The 22,209-nt window shown below is 37.1% G+C and overlaps 1 protein-coding gene across 1 annotated transcript in view; it reads left to right on the top strand.

Annotated features, from left to right (window-relative positions):
• The first annotated feature begins 2,006 nt into the window (after nucleotides 1–2,006).
• LOC125237462 (inositol 1,4,5-trisphosphate receptor) overlaps nucleotides 2,007–22,209 on the top strand; it is a 136,469-nt gene continuing 116,266 nt past the window's right edge. The window contains 1 exon segment of the mRNA XM_048144561.1: nucleotides 2,007–2,018. The gene's annotated coding sequence lies outside the window, so the exon portion shown is untranslated.

The raw sequence follows: 22,209 nt of genomic DNA, 5'->3' as shown, positions 1-22,209 counted from the left end.
CACTGATCTTTCCTAAAAAACATTTTTTTTCGCTCTTACCTTATTTATTTAAACTTTATTGCACAAATTTCCAAAAAAAAACCGGCCAAGTGCGAGTCGGACTCGCCCACCGAGGGTTCCGTACAAATTTTCTTTCATTAACTACCTAGTAAAAATAATCTCATATTTTCATATAACTCTAATGACTTGACTAGAAGACAAAAGTATAAGCACTAATGAGTATTATTGTGTATAGCGCCATCTCTCGGTCAATTTGCTAACTAATTTGCGCGACCTGGTTTTTCAGGGATAATTCTTTATAATGTTAACCGATTTAAACAGTTTTTACTTTATTGGACAGAAGATGGTTTACGTAACATCTCGTATTAATTTTAAGTACGATATGCATCCGCAAGGGTGGGTAAATTTTTGTGAATAAAAAAAAAAGTATTCAAAATACAAACACGATTATACTTTTCCTGTAATATTTAGCATAAAACCAATGTTCACTAAAATTTTCATAATTTTTCGTTGGTAAACTTCGGAGATAAGGGGGGGGAACGGTATTTTTTTTTACATTTTCCTTCAAAATTCATTTTTTTTCCACAACAAAAAAATTATAAAAAATAGCTTATTTACGTTCAATTTGAGCTCTTTCCAACGATACCCCACTTGACCTAGTAACTTGAAATTTACAGTTTGCCCCCTTTCATTTTGGCCATTTTCTACAATTAAAATTAATGTATTTAAAAAAATTATACTTTCTATTTGTAGAGGTTTACAATGTTCACAACTATTCCAAATTTCAAGTTGATAACATTAGTAGTTCTCGAGATATTTAGGAATGTGACAGACGGACAGACAGACGGACAGAGTCGCACCATAAGGGTTCCTATTGTACCTTTTTGGTACGGAACCCTAAAAAGAGTACAAATGGCGGACTTAACGCCTTGAGGCAGTCAACCTTCTTATATATACTCTGTCAAACAAGTCTGTCAGTAAATAAGAACAAAGAAAACTATAGGTATCCCTTTCTATAGCACCCTAAAGAAAAGGATGCATATAGTTATCTTTGTTCTTATTTACTGACAGACTTGTTTGACAAAGTATATATACTAAAATTTTCGGGTAGTCCCAATTTCCCAAAAGTAGACTCTGAAGCGATAGAGTTAAGGGTCATTTTTGGAAAAGAATAAATGAAAAATGCGTTTTTATGAAAAGGTAATTTCACGCAGGTTTTCCTGCTCCACTTTCGTCAAACATACCAACTTGATATAATACTTACCTTTTTTTTTTAATAAACTATTCAACAAAATCACATGTATTGTTTGTTATGTCATTGTCAATCTGTCAGAACAGGATCTAATCCAAAATCGGACAAAATCCGAAGTAAAAGCCGCTCTAGCTCTAATATTAGAGCTAGAAAATGGAAGAATTTTCGCTGAAATTAAAATCCAAAACCAGCAAGTCTAAAAACAAAAAGAGTGATTCCGTTATAGATAACATTTATATGAAACTTTGTAGAAGAATCAGACGCAATATTGAGAAGTATAAGGAACAAGCGACCGAGGATTTTAATGGTATAGCTGCAGTATTCATGCAAAAATGGAAATAATTTAATCAACGAATCCTTCTAAACTGATTTGAGATTTGCCGCAATTTTTGAGAATGCGATGAAAGGAATATTTAAAGCTATGGTCATAAATCGATTTTTAAGTGTGTTTTGTAATGTTTATTTATGTTTATTTGTTCGTATTTTGTGTCCAGAACATTTTGTGAAACAATAAACGTATCATAAAAAAATCTAATCGTTTTTTTCGGGTAATCGTGGTTTGACTCGTGGAGTGGACATGTCAGTAGCGTGGCAACACCATGCAGTAGCGCGCCGTCGGCTCTCCTGTCGACGACTGTCGTATTTCGGAAATCTAAGTTTGCATGTTTTTTCTCGAATTATCGCTTTAAATCCTTTATTTATCACAAACTGTCGTTCTAGTGATTATGTGTTATCATCTAGTGTGTGCCAGAGGTGTATGATAAGGGTAAGCCGCTATTTAAACACTTTATTTCTCGATGTCAGACGGTGGTTCGGAAAAGGTGTTTTTATTGTTAACTTTATTCTTCTTATTGGAATTGTTAACTTGTCATGTAGAATAACCTATTCGGCCTCGTACTGGACTTGTGTTTACACTAAATTTATGTATTTATGCATTTGCAAGTTTTAACACTACTTGAGTATGTGCTCATGTATCGTATATGACTTGGTACTTTTTATACCGGTCTTATTTTTATTAGGTACTATTGCGCAAAATTCACCTGTTGAGTTCTGATTAGAATCTGCTTCCTTTTTTACTTAACATTAATATTAAATTGATTAAATAACTTGAGGAGTCAAATATTTACAATGGCTTGACATTGGCAGTATTTAAGTATGCTGAGATAACGTAATATTTGTTGACCTACCGAACTCGTTAGCAGGTTTATAATCTGTCAACTGCATTATTATTTAATCTTATCATACTTTATACATTTTAAACCATATTCGTTTCTAATTATGCAAAGTAAACATGTTTATTTAGTATTATGTCTAGATAAAACATTTGTGTGGACACAACCTTGAAATAAACATTGTAAAATGTAAGGTTAAAGTCTCAGGAAGTTATAACTCTACTTGCTATTAATTTGCATTAAATAGAGTCGTTTTGAAGTTTTGGGTGTTGCTTTTTTGCCTCAAAACTTAATAACAAACAGGTTCACTGTAAATAAGCTTTGGTTTCTTAAGAAACTTAAAGTAGATGATTTTCAAAGACTAGGCTAATATTTCTCTAACGCATAAGTTGCATAGCAGCCTCATATATTATATTTTATATCCAACTTACCTCTTTTTAAATAAATTAATTGTTTACTAAGCCTTTTTATAATTACTTAATGGGCAATCTAAGTAATGGACTGCAGCAGTCTTTGTAGGATTGCTTCCTTTACTATTAATCTAAAACTACAGTTTAGAAGTTGCAGGAGATAGCAAACTTAACAGAATTTAATTGTTAGTTTCACTAAAGTGGTTTCAATGATAGAAATCACAGTGTGCTAACAGGCAGGCTGTAGATTGCATGTTTCATTCAGCTCGGCCCAATTTCCTGAATAAGGAGCTCCAGGATACTGTCCTGATGGCATTCCCCTACTTTACTTCTCAAATTCTCAAATTAAGTACAACTTAATTCTATGCATATACTGATTAAAAAAATAATATCAACATATCTTTGAGAGTCCAGTATGTTTACTTGATTTTCGTAAACACATTATAATACAATTTTCATCATTTCCCATTTATATTTGGGGTTGGCGCAGCAGATCATCTTCCTCCATTCCTCTCTATCAGCCGTCATTTCCATATTAATACCTTTCACTCTCATATCATTGTTCACACATTCCATCCATCTTTTCTTGTATTGGGCCTTCCACTACCCTTGTATCCATCAACCTTCATATTTACCACTCGTTTTATAACATTGCTTTCATCCCTCTGCATAACATGCCCATATAATACAATATTACATGAAAAATAATCTACCTATAACAATTTAGATCCACAAACAAAATAAAGGCCCCTTACAAATAAATTGCCCCTTAAACGCTCTAAACGAAATGCCCAAACATACAATTATGATCATTACTATACAATTGCCATTGATCTTAATTGACTTGGTCCCTAGCCATACTAATTGATTGTATGGTGCCGATGAACTCGCTCAACCAACCAACTATCTAATTTATGGTTCTGGTGATAAGGTTTATAGTTGAAGTTTTAGAGATGGAACAATGCATGTATTGGTGCAAGGTTGTTCCAATTATTACATAATATGTTGTGTCTTCAAAGTTTTGATTGAAGATATCCGTTGAGCAGTACATATCTGCCTTGCAAAAGCATAGCGACTATTACTATGTTGCAAAATATTGTTGTGTATCTATCTTCTTTTGAAATTGGTCTGATAACTTTATAATTAATTTATTCTAGATGAAGTTGTGTAATTCTGTGTGCCTGATGGTGAAGGCTTTGTTGAAAAGGCCCAGTTCCAAAGGAATTATTGTGTAAGACTTGTATAGGTGCCTATTATTGGGACAACTGAATATCGTGAGAAATGGAAATCCTAGGTGCACAAAACAGTGAACTCATGTGGTTGCCAACTTCATCTAAGAGGAAACGGGGAAGAAAAGGTATAGGTAGGAAAATATTGTGCTTAATTTTTATCACTAATTACTAAATTGTAGGTATGTTAATTTTATCTTGTTATGACTATATTATAACTACTTTTCTTACTTAATTGACTGAGTAAAAGTGAGGCTCTACATTTCATCGTGAGCAAAATTGTATTTGCTTTTCTTCTGGTGGTTCTCTACAGATTAATTTAAAGTTTTTGATATTTCAACTATAGTAACTACCTAATTAACCACTTCCTTAATGTAACACATGAGAACATTGGTCAAATATTATTTTAGATAATGACCTGGCTGCGTGAAACTGAATATCAGAACTTAGGTATCTAGAAATAAATTAAAATATTTAAAATTAAATCCGTCAGTACATTTTTCTACCAATCAGCTAAACACCAACCAATGACCTCTAAGTAAGTGGTAGACTCATAATTCCAACATAATTCTAAAACTACAATACTTAAAGTTAAAATCACTAGATAATCCGCATTTTCGTAATTCCAAAGATTTGATGGTAAACAACTGTGATGAGTGATAACCTTTCCAGAGGTCTGCTACCATTAACTACCCTAATCTGAAACTTATTACAAAGAAATAAGATCCCAGAATAGTCAGTGTTTCTGCTAGTAATTCCCAAGCAGATGTCTAGTTAGGCGAAACAAACTGACTATTAATACTTATGCTCCATTCTATAAAGTCCTAACCGCCTGAGCGTTTCTACTATCATCCACCATTTTGGATCTACCAGATGTTCCATTTTCGAAAAGTCGTAAAAGCCAAGGAGTTGTGATAAAAGTCGGGCCGTTTTTGTTTTAAGAACGTTTTGTTTGGATAACGCGGAGATTTCACACGCTTCGCGTAAACTAAGAGTGTCCGAGACCCGAGTACATGATTAACAGTATTAATACATCGCTTCCGAATGGATTCGTTTATAATCGTTGGAATATTATGGAAGACGAATAAATTGATAGTTTTGTCCATGTTGTGATGAACTAATTCTCGGTCGAGTTAGTACCTATATCAAAATTCTGGGTTCAAGTTACGGGTACAACTAGGACTTCAGTAAACAATGTGTATACACAAAACAGTTCAATTATAAGATGCAGCATATATGCGGGAGTCACGTAGGCGCTCTAATTGGCAAAATTGCATCTCTATAGGTATAGGTACGGTCAGCCAAGAAAGTGGTTTACCACTTTTCGACTCTATTCAAAACACATAAGCTCGAAAAGTGGTAAACCACTTTTTTAGCTGACTGTACACGTTACGCCGTGTCTTGCGTGGGCGACGGTCGCGCGACCTTTGATTTCGTATGCGTCGCATCGCCGTCGCCCACGCAAGCCACGGCGTTACGGAATACGGTCGTCGATCAACTTGCTCTCATAAGGCCCATTTAGACGGCGCAACGTCGCGTGCGATTTTAGCTTGATTGCGGACTGTTGAGATTACAAACTATTCAACAGCTCAATCAAATAGAACCGCAATGTTATTTAACTCGCATACGAGTTCTTGCATCTATTTATTCCCTCACAAAAACATCCTGTAAAAGGTGTATCACAAACTGGCTTCTTACCTTAGACTTTAGACTATGCTGGCGCTGAAAACGTTATGAGACCTGTAAGGTGAAATAGAAACACACACACACACACACATTTATACGTAATCTGCGTTGCTATACACATCTGAGGATTGGAGACCTGGTGACCTGACACACAGGTTCAACCTAGTTTGGGCACCAGTCTCCACCGCACAAGTTTTGCAATTATTGCACCTATCCATTAATTATTGTACCTATCCTTGCATCGTGTAATATGGCCCTTATTTACAACCTTACTTATTTGATTTTAAATTAAAAGTAAATCGTCTTTACAAGTTTGTTAACGCTGAGTTGATTAAACGACTGGGATTAGGGGTAAGTTGACTGTCCTAATTTGATTTAATCGTGGCCGGACTGCCATTAAATCTACTCGGAAGTTGGGACTCTTTAAATATAAGGATCGTTTAATGAAGGAGTCGGGTCCTTTTCATTTTCACGATAAATATTTTTGGAAAGTTTTATTTCCATTGCGCATAAGAAATTGTGAGAAAGTTTCGTAAGAATGTATTTTTTGTGACATTGTAATTTTAGAATCTCTGAAAGGGCGTCAGAAATCCATTGCTGCATTTTGCTAACTTCTTTTCGATTTTTTGCTTACTTTAAAAATCCGTTACTCTAATGCTTAGAACAACGGATTTTTTCTCTTTAGTTTAAAGTCATATGCATTTCTTAGTCTTAAGTCATAGTAGTTAAGTTAGATTTAAGTAAAAATTTCAGTGCCCTTCAGGGTTTATAGCTGACCAAATATAATGTACTATCACCTTTATAACCTATGAAAGCAATAAACATACTGATTACTGATATTATGTTACGTGTACCTATCTCTAGTGTTATTATATTAGCGTCGTCCGTCGTCGTATAAAAGCACGCCAAATCTGGCGGCCCATTGGACAAGTGTGGTAACTTACCTAGGTTCAGAAAAGCGGCTTTTCTCTCGTGTTTTTTGTTAGCCGGGTATACGTATAAAAGCCTGCCAAATCTGGCGTCCATTGAGTAAAGTGGGGCGACTAAGATGGACGAGCGAACACTCCCGATAGCGGGCCATTTATCAAAGCTCTGGCTCTGACCCGCTTGACCCTAGGCGGCGTTGAGAATATAGATTTAATGAGTGAAATGTACTGGGATTACTGATCTTTAATGAATACGTACATACATGCTTTTTTCTCTGCTGATAATAATTTTTTTGTCCTCCTGCCTGAAAACCTCAAATTTCAGGCCGCGGCGCTAAACAAAGTTACCACTTTCCGGCTCTGATACGATAGGGAGGTATAAGCATACTTAGTCAACTTTGTTTCCATATAACTATCGCTCTTCCGTATTGGCGCCACAGAGCAAGACCAAGCGCGGATCCAGCTTCGTGCCCAGGGGGGGGGGGGGGGGTCACGTGGTAAAGGCCCAGGCCCGGGGGGGGGGTCATGACCCCTATTACCCCCCTTCCCCCTCGCCCAGAAGGTGAATTTCTCCTGGAGCCCTGGAACTCGATCCCACCTGCTTACCCAGCTATTACAATTTTGGCTTTAATAATCATCATCATCATCCTCCTTGCGTTATCCCGGCATTTGCCACGGCTCATGGGAGCCTGGGGTCCGCTTTGGCAACTAATCCCAAGATTTGGCGTAGACACTAGTTTTACGAAAGCGACTGCCATCTGACCTTCCAACCCGAAGGGTAACTAGGCCTTATTGGAATTAGTCCGGTTTCCTTACAGTTTTGGCTTTAATAAGAAAAAGATTATCCAGATTAACATCAAGCCTGCCTGCGAATATCGCGACCCGTTATTTTTACTCTGTCACTGTCGAGTTATTCTAATATTGGAGTGCTTTCTTAGAAAGCATTTCTCGGAAATTATTTCAGCAGTGAGCATATGGACACGTAATCCGTTATTTCCATCTACATAAGAATGTTGACTGTTGATAGTCTTGATGCCTGTCATTAATTTGAAATACTTGAGAGGAAACTATAAATATGTATTAGGAAGGTATTTGTAATTTATATAAAAAAGCACTTTTTTTCCTTTAGGAGCGATTATTTCCGAAAATATTAATATTATAAAAAAACGATCTTAGTAAACCCTTATTCATTTTTAAATACCTATCCAACAATATATCACACGTTGGGGTTGGAATGAAAAAAAATATCAGCCCCCACTTTACATGTAGGGGGGGTACCCTAATAAATTTTTTTTTTCCATTTTTTATTTTTGCACTTTGTTGGCGTGATTAATATACATATTGGTACCAAATTTCAGCTTTCTAGTGCTTACGGTTACTGAGATTATCCGCGGACGGACGGACGGACGGACGGACGGACGGACGGACGGACGGACAGACAGACATGGCGAAACTATAAGGGTTCCTAGTTGACTACGGAACCCTAAAAAGGGTAAACGAACATATAATAGGTACCTACTAGAGGGCAATAATTTTTTTTTAATACTACGTCGGTGACATACAAGCATACGGTTCGCTTATGGAAAGCGGTCACCGTAACCTATAGACGCCTGCAACTCAAGGAGTGTCACATGCGCGTTGCCAACCCATAAGAAACTTGTACACTCCTTTTGCCGTGTCGGGTTCCGACGACTCAAAGACAATAGACGGAACAAATTTAAATTTCAATGCTTTATTGCAATTCATGTGTACACATAATGATCTTAGGCTAAGTATAATATAGTCTCAACATGAACCCTGAGAGGGCATAGCAACATAATTATATATATACACTAACTTAAATAAAAATAAATAAAAAATACATTATATTACATAGAAATCAAATTACATTATTATTATATATTTCCTTTATTTATCTTTCTTTATCTTTCTTCTTATGTTAGGTTATTTATAATATGATTATAAAAGTAAAATACAAAACCACATACAAAACAATACAAAATATATAAACACATTATAAAAAACCTGACCTAGGGTGCCGCCAGCAGCGGGACAGGGCCCAAGCTGCCGGTGGTTAGGGCTGCAGAGAGAGGAACCGTCGGACTATCCGCGCTGTGTCCAAAATTACCGCCTTCTGCATCTGGCCCTTGATCCAACCACCGAGCGAGAGTCTCTTAAGATGTTGGTCGAGACTCTTCGCTATGAGACCGTTCGCTGAAACGACTATCGGGACAATGATCGTTGAATCAACATCCCACATGGTGGTTATCTCGTGAGCCAAGTCTAGGTATATTATTATTATTTATTATCATTAAATTACATTACATTACAAGATAAGAATTGAAAGATGTCATAAAAGGTACCTATTTCCGTAGATCGCACTGCACCCTCGTTGAGCTCTGGCAGCCTTACTCACCGGCAGGAACACAACACTATGAGTAGGGTCTAGTGTAATAGAAGAGATGAGACATGTCTCCAGCTAAAGCCAAGACCGTAATAATAAAACATTGTTTGAAAACTGCAAGGGCAAAGTCTTAGTTTTTTTGCTGTCATCAAATCATAAATTCAATTATATTTAAAACTTTAGAAAAGCCCTTCTTGTGTAGGTATGTTTAACTTGTAAAACCTATCAAAGAAATCCCGAAGGAGCTCGAAACTAAAGTTTGTACGTTGTTATAAAACTGGAACGAGTGGCATTCACAAAGTTTTCCATCGCGGGTTTATTTTTACGGTACGCAGCCATCCTATACGGTTTGCAGTTTTTTGCTCTACAGGAAAACAAATAAATATTATGGGTACATCTTACACTGATCAACCTTTTTTTGTTTAGGGGGGAAAATGCAATTACGCATACTACTTGGGTGCTGGGACGGACCCAAGTGGTTATGTGGGACTCCTTGTTAAGGGCTAATGAGGCCCCAAGTCTACCCACTAAACGACCCCCTACCCCTCATCTGCCGCCATTGCGCTGTAGCAGGAACACTTGCGCTTTTCGTCTACAGTACCACCAGCACCAGTCCGCAAGCAGAGCACCACCTCCGGAGGCCCTTCATGACCTCGTTTTCTGTAGAACCGTACAGTACGGTCGACCTCTCAGGGAACACAGATCAACCTAAGCCTAGCCCCAAACTAAACATTAAGCTTGTACTGTCTATTGACAGCCATATTAACATACCACCGTCCACACTGTTATCAGACAATTGACAACATTTCATATTTTCGACTACTACTTTTTAAAAATAAAATAGTAGGGAACAAATCAAATTATTTTATGAAATATTTTTGCCAGTGGGCTTGATCGCTTTTTCTTTAGTGTATGGTATCTATTTCAGTTTATAATAAAATAGTATTTTATACAATCGTGATATAATACGAAGCTTTTCAGTCGAGTACCATGCTTAGGCCACGAAGCTTGCTGAGTGACCTAAAAGGTACGAGAGTGAAAAGCTTAATTATATCACTATTGTATACAATACTTTTTCTACGAGTCATCATCTTCATCATCAATGGACAGATATATCATCATTCATATTCATGCAAGTTAAAATTAATGTTAATAGCGTCGTTCACCGTTGTATCAACATCGAATTACCTAGCAACCAATTGTTTGTAATAACCGTCTCTGATTGGCCGATAATGCGACAGATAAAAAAAAATGTGTTTCAAATGCAGAAAAATTTGCCAGGTATCGCAAATTAGTACAGAAATTGTATGAAGTTCTATTTTTGAAATTATTACAGTTAACTAAAAGTCAACTATAATGAGATTATTATAGTTGAGTTGGAACTGACATAGAGCATCCAACACTGAAAAGTTAGCACTTATAGTTTAGTCTGTGGTGTCCTAATTGACAGATTATAGTCGACGAGTAGAAAAATAATTTTTACAAATCATATCGCCGTTGGTATAAGGTCTACCTCCACATAGGCAGTGAATATATAAATGTTGCTGCTGCTTCGGTATTCAGTAATAATCGATTAGTTTCATGTTCTGTCTCCTTGTAACTGGAGTAGACAATGAAGTTGTTTAGCTACAAAGCACGAAGCGAGGAAAATTCATGCCTAAAATATGTGGCTTCTTCAAATTACATGTTTGTTTCTCTGTCTACGAAAAATGTTGAGTCTCGTGAGCATCGCATCGGAGTCTAGTCAATTCTATGACACGGAATTGGCACCTGCTTGACGCAACTGCGCTGTGACACCATACCCATATTAAGGATTTGTGTGGGGTCCATACTCTCTACAATGATAAAGGCAGTTTTGATGATGATATTGTCCATTTTGTTGTCTTTACATTCGACCTTAGTTTACCATACACAAACAACTTTGAAAAGGTTTACGAAATGTATCACAACAGTTTTCCGAACATGTCAAGCAGGCCACGCCTCTTGAGTGACGAATGGCTTGACGTCGACGCTTGACGAATCTTTTGTGTACTTACGACGTTGAATGCAAGAAAATGTTTGGGAAACCCTGCGTTTTTCTGTAGACAAAAAACATCGAACATACAATATTATACTGATCTGGGTGCGTAGCCGAATGGCACAAAACGCTCACGAAACGAAACGCTCGTAGATATCTATCTCTATCGCTCTCGCGTATTGGCGCGACAGAGCCAGATTACCTTTCGCAGCGTTTCGTTTTCATTTCGCGTCGCAGAAATGCCATTCGGCTACGGCAACTGGCAGGCAAGTAAGGTCGCGCGATAAATGATAAAACATCTGGCCGTCCCTATCGCACTTACAAATAGTGCGATAGGGACGGCTTGCTGTTTTATCGTTTATCGCGCGACCATACTTGACTGCCAGATGTGACTGTTTTGGTACTTCTGTTCTGATAGATAGAATACATTTAGCGGGTTTAAACTTTACCAGTAAAACAATTAGCGTAGAAGTGGGGGCTAGGTGATTAATCACAAAGTTCTCGGCCGCATTGTGGACGTAGGTACTTACATTATATATACATTGTTAGAACGTTTTGTGTACACTTACAAGGATATCTTTTTAGGGTGGCGTTTAGTGTCAGTGGGAACTTTCTTCTAAAAGTCTGCCATGATTTTTGTCGTTTCACATAGATTACACTAAATTGTTTCTCTTGAAAACTACTCGCCCAATCAACGTTTACGTGAGCGGTCTGCGTTTCATCTCCCGACCAGCCCATTGAGAGACCAGCCACCGAACTAAATATCGAAGTGGGATTGTTAGCCAAACAAACGTCCCTCAATCACTCATGCGAACCTAAACATTTCTGGATACATGCTAAATTTGATAAACCAAGGATTTCGAATGGTTTCCCCCACAGTTTAGAATCGGACGTGAATTGTGCTAGTGCGAATAGTTGAAACCAGTAGTTTTCCTGTTTCAGTGCGAAATTGTGACCATTTTTGTGACTTACGGTTATTATCTCAATAATGTCTGTAGGCGTGTAAGGCGGATGCACAAAATTCTTAAGAGGGCTTTCGTGTTAAAAATAGTGAAATCGCAACCGAGCGCTCGATCATATCGTGTGTGGTATCAAATTAAAGGGCTTTGCGAGTAGTTTATAAATATATATCACATTATAGGACTTTTTCTACTTGGTCTAACAAAATATGAGAAAATGTCCAAAAGTGGTAATAATTGTACCGGTGAAGGCTCGTTTTCAAAAAATTGGCAAAAATCAATAATATCAATTTATAATCACTAAGGTATAACAGCAATTTAAGTAAACGTTGCAGATTAATTTAGTACAAAACTTACTTCGATGTGATGTAGATTTTCAAAGAAATTGTCACTTAATTTTAGGTAATTTCTGAAAAAAATTGAATTCGCCTTAGGCTAGTTTACTCTTTTTCAAAAACTTAAAATAAAAATCTAGTCTGAAATGATTGTGGTACAGGATATACGAATTATAAATTTACCCGTTTTAATATTCAAAATTGTCCAAATTTTACAAATAAGATCGACTGATTATCCTCTTTGCTTCGTCTTCTAGATTATAAATAAACACAATGTAGTTTCACGCAATGCTGGCCTGTAACACTGAATTTGAGAGAATAGAAAAAAGAAATATTCAAAAGCGTATTGACATATGACATTTCCATCATTCACAAATTTTCAGTGCTAAACGTAACACTTTTTTCTTTCTTTAAAAACTTTTTTTCAGCGTAAAATTAATTTTATACCTATAAGTATGGGGTAATATAAACCAAAAGGATTGGCAACCCGAGTATCCACTGCATAACATAATGGAACTTAAATAAGAATAGAACAATATCACAAATTTATACAATCTCCAATCAACGTAAAAGGTCAGTCTTTTTATATTTCAGCAATAAACATCTATTTCAGCAACAAATACATTAGCTACAATGTATTAATAATAAAATATATAAAATCTTATGCTTGGATGAAATTGGAATAAGTGCAAAAGTATACAATTCTCACGTACACGGTCAGCACTGCGGGCAGCTTATGGGGCTGTCACTTTGCTTACTAGCGTGGTTAAATATACCTGGATGTAATTGAAATTACAAAAATATACAATTTGACATGGCTCACGTGCATTGTCGGCACTGCGGGCAGCTTTTGGGGCTGTCACTTTGCCTACTAACGTGAATTCAATACTATGCCTGGAAGAAACTTTAATGACATGACAAATATCTGCAGTTTGACAGTTTCTCACGTGTATGGTTCGTAATGCGGGCTGCTTCTGGGGCAGTCACTTTACGTTCTGACGTGAACCCATACGAGCACTGCGGGCAACCTGTGGGGTTGTCACTTTGCCGTCAAAGCCTGTTGCCGTTATGAAACCCTCTCATCAGGTGCATAAAAGTCATCTATGTCATGATCTATCGATATAATACTTACAGGCGAGTTGCGCGGCGATGTTCACTCTATAAGGGATGAGGATACTAATTAGCTTGAAACCATAAGAACGACCTTTCATTTGCCGGAACAATCAATGAGCCCCACTAATCCGCCGGCCCGTCCATCATCGGAACTGTCCCCACCGGCAACTTCAGGCATACCACTGCAGACATCCGAAGCATCTACACAAGCAATTGAGCAACAAAAAAAAAAAAAACAACGGCCACCGCTTCTGCACCAGATGTTCCTGTACGCGATACACCGGAAGTAACTTTGCTACAAGGAGATGAGACTCTAGACAACACTCTTCTATAAATACTGGGTGAGGATCCGAACTATGTGACAGACACTTACCTCCTATAAACTGCATTTTGATTGACGCTCCAGAACTTAATCCGCAATTAATAGCTGCGGTCTCGGATGCAACAGTTAAGCGAGACAAAGGTATACAATTAAAACAAAAACAAATTGGACGAGCAATATCATTCGTTGGCGAGGCTCTCAGTACTTTAAAGTAGACAAGACCAGATATAAAACTTCAAATGGATGCCTGCCGTTTATTTTGTGATAACCAAAGCCTAGACTCAATCACACGACGAAACGTTATCCTCTACAAACTAAAAAAGATATGAAAGTACAAATAGAAAGACGAACATAGATAAATTCCTATTTGGCTCGGAACTTTCCGAAACATGTAAGACTGCAAAATCCATATCTAAGTCGGGAGCCGACCTGAAATTACCCATGTCATATAACAAAACCTAAACAATTTAATCTGGAAGGCTTCTCCTCCAAGTCACAGGCATCAGGGGATCCAGAAGAGCAGGGAGCCTGCCTCTTCCAGGAGTCAGCACGCGAGCAGCTCGCGCACATCGCGTCGAGCGTCCCGCCACAGGTACTTGCTTCGCCGCTAGCTGGAACACCGGTGAGTCACACAGGGAGACTGTCCCATTTCTATTATCAATGGTCACTGCCGACACGAGATCCAGTGACGTTATCATGGATAGCCGGATACTAGATAATTACACAACGCCCGGTGGTGCAAGTTCACCCTCCCAAAGAAAGAACCTTTCCTATTAATGAAAAGCTTCTATTTTTGAATGTAAACCATGTACTTAGTGGACAATATTTATCACCTATATTTTTAATCCCAAAACCAAATGGTAAACATACATTTATCCTTAATCTTAAAAACTTTAACAAATTCATTGGCACAGAACATTTTAGACTGGAGTATTTAAGGACTGCCTTAAAACTGTTTTCTGAGAGATGTTTCATGAGTACTCTAGACCTTAAAGACGCTTATTTTTAATGTAAATGAAATTCACGAAAATATCTCCGATTTAAATTTAATACAAAATTGTATAAATTTAATGAATCCAGTCACCAAAATAATGAATCCAGTCACGAAATTGCTTAGAACTTGTGGTTACATATCCTCTGTGTATTTAGATGATTTTCTCTTAATAGGACGAACATATAATACTTGTTTGGAAAATATTTTAGCTACAAAACAACTTTTAACATCTTTAAGATTCATTATAAACGAGGAGAAGAGTAACATGATACCCAGTACTATTAAGTGTAACTGTTTAGATTATATAATAGACACTTAAACATTTCCAAGTCACTTTGCCTGATGACAAAATCATAAAATTAAGAAATAATTAAATCTTTATATTGATTTTGCTCATTTAATCGGCTTGCTTTACGTATCCTGCGGTAGATAGTGGGGACGTTTATCGACAAAAAGAGGCCAAACCTTTTTTTTCTTGACCAAAGCATGAAACTTGGCACAGTTGTTCCTTATATCAAAATAAGCCGATTAAGATCGGGAGCCTTCGGGAGCCTCCCCCTGGGGCTCGGGAGGGGGTCAAAGTACCGCTTCACCCGGCTTGCTTTGAAAAATTCTAACATAGCCCGTTTAGTTCATAGGTCATGTTTGGTATCGTTTTCGAGTAAATCAATAACGTAGAATTCATTTTTGGTACTAAAATTATAATTTAATGGTAAATAAAATAAAAAAAAATTAAAAGTTTGAAATTTTCATCTATGATTTACAAATTCAAGTCATCATAAATGTCAAACTGTTTGCTTTTTCTACAAATAAAAAATAAGATATGAAAGCCTATTTAATATAGATTATGAATAATATAACTTTTGCCCACCTTTACTAAAAAAAAAATTCTTACAAAAAACTTTAAGCCGCGCGGCGTTGGGACGCCGCGAGCGTAATTTTAAAATACCTTTATTTTAAAAAACTCTATTAGAACCCGTTTAGCTATTAGGTCATGTTTAGTATCGTTTTCGAGAAAATTAATAACGTAGAATTTAGTTTTGGTACTAAAATGACCATTGATTGTTAAATGAAATTAAAAAAAAAAAAATATGTGAGTTGCAAATTCAAGTCACGATAAATGTCAAACGGTTTGCTTTTTCTATAATTATAAAAATATGATATTAAAGCCTATTCACAAAGGATAGTACGCGTTCACCTACGCGAGCTTAGACTGTGTGCGGGGAACGCGCCTCTTTCATATATTTGATCGCCAGTGTCAGAGGTGTGTTAATGCATAAATAGAAAAAGATTCATTATTATTGACTCTGGTGTCGACAACGGCAACATTCGGGTCGGACCACACGATCTAAAGACCGACTGTACCTGTTATTTATTCATTGTAGTGAATCCTGAAAGAAATTTATATAATAGTATTTTATACAATCGTGATATAATACAAAACTTTTCAGTCGAGTACCATGTGTAGTACGGTACGAGAGTGAAAAGCTTAATTATATCACTATTGTATACAATACTTTTTCTACGAGTCATCATCTTCATCATCAATGGACGGAAATATCACCATTCATGCAAGTTAAAATTAATGTCAATAGAGTCGTTCACCGTTGTATCAACATCGAATTACCTAGCAACCAATTGTTTGTAATAACCGTCTCTGATTGGCCGATAACGCGACAGATAAAAAAAATGTGTTTCAGATGCAGGAAAATTTGCCAGGTAATGCAAATTAGTATAGAAATTGTATGAAGTTCTATTTTTGAAATTATTATAGTTAACTAAAGTCAATTATAATGATTTTATTATAATTGAGTCGGAACTGCCATAGAGTATCCAACACTGAAAAGTTAGCACTTATAGTTTAGTCTGTGGTGTCCTAATTGACAGATTACTCATACTCATACTCATACTATACATTCCCTTCACAGAAACATAGCTGGGTACATATGGAACTGCATAAAGAAGGCTCTACCCTCTTTATGCAGTTGCATCGGTTTTTGCAACCTGATTTACATTTACATCTTGTAACTTCTAAGCATATACTGGCCACTTCAGTGTTGTCTGACCAGTGTGGTACCCATTCGTCTCCTTCTTCCTTCCATCCCCAAGAAGACGGACTTGGCAAATTTTGGTGTGGCACCAACGCCTGACTCCAAACAAGAACGCCCTGAGTCCCATTTCTCAAAACTGAAAGTTACAAGTTACAAGCGGAAGTCTCTTTCCAACTTGTCATATTAGACATTGACAACCAGTTGAAAATTGTAACTTGTAGCTTCGAGAAATGGGCCCCTGGTACACTGTGCGCAATATATGCTGATCCAAGGCAGCCTCTGAAGGAGGTATGTTCTCCAATTGTCGATCTTTTCTAGTACCTAAAGAGGTAGGTACTTCGACCACTCATTCACCGTTGCGCAACGACTTGGTCTGAAACAATATGTGCATTATCATTTTAGAGTCTACAACTATCAAATTACAACTTTTTGGTGGATCACGTAACCTTCAGTATTACCCACTTACGTTACGTATCATAGAAAATTATTACAAACTTTAGTAGAATCTGATTTGCCTCTGATATTGCTCTATCTTGTAATAGTTTGACACCTTGAGTGGCCTGGCTAAGCTTCAAAGCCAAAAGAAAACGTTTCTAGATTAGACATAGTATGGGATAGGTACGATAAACGCAGCTTGAAACGATCAACAAGGGAGAAACATGGCCACCCAAGGCTTCAAACTATTACGAGATGAAGCAATATCATAGATAGGCTAATCAGATTCTACTAAAGTTTGTAATTATTTTGTATGATAGGTAAGTGTGTAATAGTGAAGGCACAGAACTTAATTTAGATAGAAGAAACAAATTCATATATTTGTATAGGGGCCGAGCGTGTCAAATTTTGTACTGAAGTTGATTCTTGCCTGTAATTTTAAATATGTCTCAGGCTCTTGATTGTTCATAATTTTTGTGTTGTTGCAATTGAATATCACGTAACGAGGCATTTTTTATGTTTTGGTTGACTTCAACTTACAAAAATTGACGCCCGAAAGCTGCAAGCTGCGAGTAAAGACGGACAACTCAGTGGATTTCACTGAGTTCATTTGACACGCTAAGTAGATACGTTTGCTTGATCTATGAAGGTGATCCACCAAAATGTTGTAATTTGATAGTTGCAGAATCTGTTTAAATAAAATGACAATGCACATATTGTTTCAGATCAAGGGTCCTTACGCAACCGTGAATGAGTGCCGGAAGAACCTCTTTACTAGAAAAGATCGACACTTGGAGAACATACCTCCTTCCGAGGCTGCCTTACTTCATCATATACTGCCATTTGTCTAAGACTGGGGCTAAAGACATGCCAACCACACCCTTGCTGCCGACGCATTAGGACACCACGGACTCCACTGCCAGTCTATTGCTGGCCGAATTTTGTGACACACTGCACTTAACGATTTAATCCGCAAGGCTCTCGGCACAGCGAACATACCGACAACCCTCGAACCTGTCGGCTTGTCAGCAGCAGACGGAAAGCGGCCTGATGGTTGCTCGCTTTTGCCTTGGTTTCTGGGACGACCCTTGGCGTGGGGCGTGACCTGTGTGGATACCTTGGCTCCGTCCAACGTCTAACGCTCGGCCCATAAACCAGGGACTGCTGCTGCAAAACGCCCAGTTTAAACGCGCAAATATGCATTTTTAAAAAACAACTACATATTTGCGGCAATTGCATTTGAAACATTTGGACCATGGTCATCAGACACCAAGCAGTTCGTGAAGGAAGTTTCCACCAAACTTGTCTGGGTGTTTGGTGACATACGCATAGGCTTTTACATCATATTTTTTATTTAAAGAAAAAGCAAACGGTTGACATTTTTGTTGACTTGAATTTGCAAATTATAGATGAATTTTTTTTTAATTTATTTACCATTAAATTATAATTGTAGTACCAAAAATAAATTCTTTGTTATTAATTTACTCGAAAAATATATCAAACATGACCTAATAGCTAAACCGGGTCTAATAGAGTTTTTAAAATAGAGGTGTTTTAAAATTACGCTCGCGGCGTCCCGACGCCGCGCGTCTTAAAGTAACTTTTTTGTCGAACTTAACGTTTGTGAAGGTGAATAAAAGTTATATTTTTTATAATCTATATTAAATAGGCTTTCATATCATATTTTTTATTTATAGAAAAAGCAAACAGTTTGTCATTTATGATGACTTGAATTTGTAAATCATGGATGAAAATTTCAAATTTTTTAATTTTTTTTCATTTTACTAGCCATTAAATTATAATTTTAGTACCAAAAATGAATTCTACGTTATTGATTTACTCGAAAACGATATCAAACATGACCTAATAGCTAAACGGGGTCTAATAGAGTTTCTAAAATAAAGGCATCTTAAAATTACGCTCGCGGTGTACCGACGCCGCGCGTCTTAAAGTAATTTTTTTGTGGAACTTAACGTTAGTAAAGGTGGATAAAAGTTATATTTTTTATAATCTATATTAAATAGGCTATCATTTAATATTTTTTATTTATAGAAAAAGCAAACAGTTTGTCATTTATGATGACTTTAATTTGTAAATCATGGATGAAAATTTCAAATTTTTTAATTTTTTTTATTTTATTTACCATTAAATGATAATTTTAGTACTGAAAACGAATTCTACGTTATTGATTTACTCGAAAACGATACCAAACATGACCTATTAACTAAACGGGGTAAGTTAGAATTTTTCAAACCAAGCCGGGTGAAGCGGTACTTTGACCCCCCCTCCCGGGCCCCAGGCGGGAGGCTCCCGAAGGCTCCCGATCTTAATCGGCTTATTTTGATATAAGGAACAACTGTGCCAAGTTTCATGCTTTGGTCAAAAAATTTAAGGTTTTTCAATAAACTCCCCAACTAAGAGTACAGTCTCTCTTTATGTTAAAGAATTCGAAGGACAAAAATATCTCAGCTCAATGTACGATCCCGATGACTTTGAAAGATATATGAATATTCCTCAGTAACTAAAAGCAGACTTTGATTGGTGGTGTCGCGCCATAACCAAACCCAAAAACAAAATTAAATATGACGCCTACTGCTTGGAAATTTTTAGTGACGCCTCTACTTCGGGATGGGGAGCTGCATGTGGAGAGGAAACTGCAGGTGGTCCTTGGTCCATAGAAGAAAACCACAACCATATTAACTTTCTAGAAATATTGGCAGCCTTTTATGGCTTACAAACCTTTGCTAAAGGTATGTCAAACCGCTAAATCTTACTTCGTATTGTTAACATGACAGCAATTTCTTATATTAATCGAATGGGTGGTATGCAGTTTCCTCACCTCAACCAAGTAACAAAGAATCTGTGGCAATGGTGTGAGACACGGAATATTTCAAATCCTCGGAGAACACTTTAGCAGACGTGGAATCGTGTCGCTCTCACTCAGATTTCGAATGAGAACTAAACAATTTCAGTTTCAATACGATTACCAAGACATTTGGTATACCGGAAATAGACCTCCTTGCCAGTTATTTAAACAAAAAATGTCTTGCATACGTGTCTTGGTACAGGGATCCACAAGCATTTAACATAAATGCATTCACCATTCCAATGGAGTAAATTCTTCTTTTACGTGTACCCCACTTTTACGATGATTCTAAAAACGACAAGAAATCATAAGAGACGAGACTACAGGTATAATGGTAATCCTTTTATATTTTGGACCTAACAGCGACTTGATCATATCTAAATTTCCAACGATCGCAGCGTACACTACCGAGTTACCGTAGTTACCGGAATCTTGTCCGGGAGTCGCTACTAAGACGGGACCCCCCCCCCCGTCATCCATCAATATAATGGTCGCCTCCCTATCTGATAATTTTCTAAAAATAATACGACTCTTGCTTAAAGAAATGGTACAGTTTCTGCACTATCAATAACTTAGATTTATTTACTTCCTCAAAAACGGATTTTTTTTTTCTGATTAGCAAAAAGCTACGCTAAGACGGAGGGGGGGGGGGCGTATGCTACGGGTCCCATTGACCTTAGTAGTGGAAAATTTCGCTGGCTTGGTTGAAGTCTTGGTTGCTCAGTTGGCAGAGCGCTGGAGTATCGATCCAAAGGCCGTGAGTTCAGGCCTCACCCAAGGCAGACATTTTCCACTGTTAAATACCTATATTAATTTTTCTTACTCAGTTGTATGAAGCTAACGCTCAATATGATACTTTAAACAGCTGTAGGTCCGCTCTGTCCCTGATTTTAGGCGCACACATCGGCAGCGATGATCGAATTAAACGCTGCTTTAAAGGCGTTTATAAAATACGCCCGCCTTTACCGAAATATAATCAAACATGGAACACTTCATTAGTACTAGATAATCTAGCATCCTGGTTCCCCAATCAAAATCTTCAATTAGATCAAGAACTAGAAACTCGTCACTTTGCTTACGCTCACAGAGACCAAACTTTGGCTAAACTTCTTCTAAATAATGTTACATTTCATACTAATGAAATCACTATTAATATTCCAGACCTCATTAAAACCTCCAGACCGGGCGCAGCCCAACCCATGTTAACTTTGCCAAATTGTTACGTGCCAACCACGATTCTCTTTTAATAAATCTTTAAAAACCCCTTAAGTCCGTAACCTCGTAAACGATAAGTCGTTGGATTCAACAAACTTTGGGAGAATGCGGTATAGATATTACCTTGTTTACCGCGCATAGTATGCGACCTGCAGCAACCTCTAAGGCGTGTAGCTTAGAATTTAACCTGGACTTAATAAGAAAGACCGCGGGATGGAGCGGCTCTTCAACTATATTTGGTAAATTCTGTAACAGATATACTAATGGAACAAATAACTCAACCTTTGCCAAAACTACAAACTGTAATAAATATGTCTAATGTATTATGAATGACCGGCTTTATACTTATGTAACTATCCTAATGTAAACCAAAAAATGGTGCTCGAAGTAAATTAATTGTTGTTTACTGACTTGTTTCCTTCCTTTTTTGTTCGATATTTCACGATTTCTCTCAATATCTACATTGTGTTTATTTATAATCTAGAAGACGAAGCAAAGAGGATAATTAATGTCGTCGAATAGATTAGAATCCCGCCCTCCCGTTCATTCTCAACCCCATCGTGAAATATCGTCAATACACAAACACACCTAACATAGGTAAGGGTGGACTGCATATTTAATTATGCATACAGGTATGCACTTATATTAAATATGGTTATATCTCTGAACTAAATGATGGAAATGTCATATGTCAATACGCTTTTGAATATTTCTTTTTTCTATTCTCTCAAATTCAGTGTTACAGGCCAGCATTGCGTGAAACTACATTGTGTTTATTTATAATCTATTCGACGAAGCAACTCGGATAATTATGATAGAACTT

The sequence above is a fragment of the Leguminivora glycinivorella genome, chromosome 21 (assembly GCF_023078275.1).
Source record: "Leguminivora glycinivorella isolate SPB_JAAS2020 chromosome 21, LegGlyc_1.1, whole genome shotgun sequence".
NCBI lineage: Eukaryota > Metazoa > Arthropoda > Insecta > Lepidoptera > Tortricidae > Leguminivora > Leguminivora glycinivorella.
The sequence above is the reverse complement of the archived record's forward strand: the minus strand, read 5'-3'. Positions and strand labels throughout refer to the sequence as shown.